The sequence below is a fragment of the Mastomys coucha genome, unplaced genomic scaffold, assembly GCF_008632895.1.
Source record: "Mastomys coucha isolate ucsf_1 unplaced genomic scaffold, UCSF_Mcou_1 pScaffold23, whole genome shotgun sequence".
Taxonomy (NCBI): domain Eukaryota; kingdom Metazoa; phylum Chordata; class Mammalia; order Rodentia; family Muridae; genus Mastomys; species Mastomys coucha.
This window is the reverse complement of record NW_022196906.1, coordinates 31,820,069-31,824,985: the sequence shown is the minus strand read 5'-3', so window position 1 is coordinate 31,824,985 and position 4,917 is coordinate 31,820,069.

The following is a 4,917-nucleotide window of genomic DNA, read 5'->3' as shown; positions in this document are numbered from 1 at the left end:
GTATACACTTTTCCTAAATAAGGTAACATTTATATTATATTTCATAAATAATCTAGAGATGGTTTAAATTATACAGGAAATTTTGTATACAGATGCACATATACTGCACCATTTTGTACAAGAGACTTAACTCCAAAGCTCCAAGCACAGCTGGGTTCTCATATCCATGGTAGATTGTGGAACTCATCTCCATGGATTCCAGGAAACAATTGCATATAATTTTGATTGTTCTACATTATTGTCATTGTTTTCAGTATTTAATGTGCTGAATCTATAAATTTCAAATCTATAAACTTTATAAGAGGTATTTGTGCATAGGATAAGCTTTGAAATATAGACCCATGATTAGTGGGTGGCTTCTATGCACACTGAAATTTGGAAAGCCCTGGTGTAGTCCTTGGTCCCCAGAGGTGAAATGGGGTATGTAAATTTACCTAATTTATATTAAAAGACCAGGTATGGGTTTTGTGTCAAGAGAGAGGAAGAAGAACAATGAAAATGACAGTTTGTCTGAAATAAAGATGTTCAGTTATAAGCATAGGATCATAAAATCCACCAGCTTAATGAAACAGATCTTGGGAAAGCAGAGTTTGATGGGGACTATGATCTCAAGACAAGACTGTGCCTGGGAATTCATCTACTGCTGAAGAAAGAAAGCGACATCCATCTGTGATGCCTGGACCATAGAGTGATAAGTAAAGGGTGGCTTCCTTTGTATTTGTATAGATCAGAGCTCTAAAAGGAAACCAGAGACATCTCCTTCACATACTCACCTAAACATCCCCGTAATAGCACACGTTTACTTCTGTGTGGAATTTTATTTCAAAAAGTATGACACATCCCAAGATAGAAGCACAAACCTCCTTACACTCAGCCTAGGGAATACGGTTGAGTTAAAGCTGGAATCCCTACAGGGACATCTAGTAGTACAGTTTAGGACCTGGCAATCACTCAGTAAAAGTCTCTATTCTCTCTGCAGAGCAATATATCTGTAGTGGTGGCTTTTCCAGTGAAATGCCTACAACCTTTAATACTTCCAGATTCTATGTTATCAAATAACAATAGAAACTTACCCTCCACACCAAGAAAGGACTCAAAACCAGTACATGAAGGAGAGAGAGCAGAGTAAATGTCATTTTACCATTGGCTCTAGGCAAGCAGTGATATTCTGCATAGAGACAGCAGGGAAGAATCACACGTAACCACAGTGACATTTTTCTAAAGATACCTCAGTTTGGGAGGCATGATTCAGTTCATATTCTCCATTATTTTGGCTAATGCATAAGTTCACTATATGAATGATTCATACTTCTATTCAGTAATTATTCTATATTTCCATAATTTCTGCATTTTTAGTACATATAAATATTAAATTATACTCATCTGCTAAAAATGTTTCCTTCCAAAACATGGTATTAGCTAAATGATGATACTGTTTATATAGATTTACCTTCTTAAATAATGCTACCTGTATTTCCCATAAAAATTAGAAGGAAGGTAGTGTTTAAGAATTAGACTGGACAGAACAGGTCTAATTTCAGTTCAGACAATCACTAACAACGCTCCCTGCTTCTATCCTTTCCTCACCTCAACTGTGTTATATAATGGAATCAGACAGTATTTAACCGAGATTGGCTTCTTTTTCACACAGCATAATTCTATTGAAATTCACCCAAGTTGCAATGTGCATGAATAACGTGTTCCTTCTTGGAGGAGGAAGGTGTGATATAAAAAGGCAATGGAAACAAGAGATCCTTGTGGCAATGAATTGTTATGCATCTTGGCTGTACCAACAGCAATATTTTGGTTGTTATAGTATACTGAAGTGTTGTTAAAGCATACCAGTGGGAGAAACTGAAGAAAAGGTGCCTGGGATCTTTGTTTCTTACAGCTAGCTGGGATTTTTGCAATTATACAATACAATTATACAATAATGAAAGACTCAATAACAAGTCATTAAATAACTAATTGAGGTTAGACAGTGTGCTCACTTCCATCTCATAGCTGGAAAAAGTTAAATTTTGTACATGGTTTCAGAAGTTTCATTCTGTGGTCACTGGGGACATGTTTTGCTGTTGTGATTGTGGTTGGAGTTGATTGGTTGGTTGGGGTTTGAGATTTTGGAGTTTGTTGGGTTTTTTTTTTTTGTTTTTTTGGTTTTTTTTTGTTTGTTTTTTACTTTCTGAGTACACCATGGTGGGATCACATGACAGAGGTAAGCTATTTACCTCAAAGCAACCAAGAAGCAAAGAAGAAGAGGGCCCAGAATCCTGATATCCCTTTCAATAATACACATTAGTCACCCAAACTTCCTCCAACAAGGCTCCACATCCTAAAGATTCCACCTCACCCCATCCTGCTCCAGAAACTCTATGCTTTGGGAATCAAGACTTTGTGACTTAGGTGACATTTCAGATCCAAACTAATCAGTAATAAATTATGTAAATCTTAGATCCAAAGGTAGCAACTAATTTGAAATTCATTCCTAATTAGAAGACAGAATAAAACCATATATAGTACTTAAAGTCTTCACTATTGTTTAGTGCTATATTAAAGGTATTAGAAAATATTGATTCATAAAAGGGGGGAAAGAATAAGTGTCATAAAAGTTGGAAGTAAATAAGCACAAAATTTACAGGTTAATGTACTCACTATAAAGAAATAACATTTAAGGTGACAGTTGAGCTAATTGCCCTGATTTGATCATTATACAATGAATACATACACTGATATATCACACTGAGCTCCATAAACACAGTTATTATGTCAGTCAAAAAGAAAAACTTGCCAGGCAATGGTGGCACATGCCTTTATCCCAGCACTTGGGAGATAGGCAGGCAGATTTTTGAGTTCGCAGCCAGCCTGGTCTACAGAGTGAATTCCAGGACAGTCATAGCTACACAGAGAAATTCTGTCTCAAAACACACACACAAAAAAAAAAGAGAGAAAAAAGAAACAAAAAGGAAAACTTAATAATAAAAATATCTATAAGTGACAAATTATATTACAAAGTATAAAACTAACATATTTATTAGTATAGTTCATATAATGAAATAATAGTCAGGAAACCTAATAAAAGATAAGACTTTTATTAAAGTCACAATGGCAGCATTTCCAAACATATAAGCAATAGAATGTATGCTAAAGAGAAATAAAGCAAATTATTAAACATTGCCAAAGATACTGATAGAAACCTGAAAACAAAAACAAAAACAAAAACAAAAAACAGGAAGCTGTATCACACTTCACAACTAGAAGTTTTAAAATCCAGTGGTGGTGTAAGAACATCTGTGATAGACATGCTTGGGCCAGGGAATAGCACTATTAGAAGGTGTGGCCTTGTTGGAGGAAGTGTGTTACTGTGGCAGTGGGCTTTGAGGCCCTCCTTCTAGCTACCTGGAAGCTAGTCTTCTGGTTCCCTTCAGAACCCAGTGTAGAACTCTCAGCTCCTCCAGTGTCATGCTTCCCGCCATGATGATAATGGACTGAACCTCTGAACCTGTAAACCAGCCCCAATTAAATATTGTCCTTTATAAGAATTGCCTTAGTCATGGTGTCTCTTCACAGCAATGAAACCCTAACTAAGACCCCCCACTCCCTAGTTTACTTGTCAACCTAAGAAAAGATCTTTAATGCATCTATGCTATCAGAGTTTTTATTATATGAGCTATACTAATAAATATGTTCATTTTATACTTTGTAATATAATTCATCAACAGATTTGTCAAACCAAATTAAGTACAGAGGTTATGGTTAAATATGAATATTTGGCAAATCCTCCCCCAAAATAAAAAGTAAGTAGGAACTTACCCTAATGATATAAAAACTAATGAAGTTTCTATAATTAAAGCAGTGTGGGATTAGCTTACTGGTAGACTAATGGACGAACGGAACAGGATGGAAAACTCAGAAATAGCCTAACATACTTGACATTTACTACGTGATAAAGGCAGAAGCTCAAAATTAGAAAAAGATGAACATTTTTGTAAATGGCCATGGAGTAAATGAATAGCCATATGGAAAAAAGATAAAGTGGCATCCATTCACACCATATATCAGCATAACTCAAATAAACCATACATCTACCTGTTTAAGACATGAAATGATACAAACAGAGTGGAATTCTAAGTAAACTGCTTCACAAACTATGGAGCCATAAAGCATTTCTAACTATGGTTAAAATATCGTAAATTATAAAATAATAATAATTTTAATCAAGAGAAACTTTTTTAAAACAATAAAAGACAAGTCAAAAGCCAAATAACAAAATGAAAGGAAATGCATGTAATTTATACCTGAGATAAAAGGTTTATATCCATAATATACAGATGAAAGCAAAAGGATCAAAACTTCAGAAGAAGATGAACAAAGGACGCAAAAACACTACATGTAAGAACTTGGTAGCCACTCCTGGGCATATACCCAGAAGATGCTCCAACATGTAAGAAGGACACATGCTCCACCATGTTCATAGCAGCCTTATTTATAATAGCCAGAAACTGGAAACAACCCAGATGTCCCTCAACAGAGGAATGGATACAGGAATTGTGGCATATCTACACAATGGAGTACTACTCAGATATTAAAAACAATGAATTTATGAAATTCTTAGGGAAATGGATGGATCTAGAGAATATCATCCTAAGTGAGGTAACCCAATCACAAAAGAACACACATGGTATGCACTCTCTGATAAGTGGTTATTAGCCTAGAAGTTCGGAATACAGGAAGAACAACCCACAAACCACAAGAAACTCAAGAAGAAGGAGGACCAAAATGTGGACATTTCATTCCTTCTTAAAAGGGGGAACCAAATACCCAGGGAAGGAGTTGCAAAGACTAACTATGTAACAGAGACCGAAGGAAGGGCAAGCCAGCCTAAATATAGCTATCTCCTGAGAGGCTCTGACAGTACCT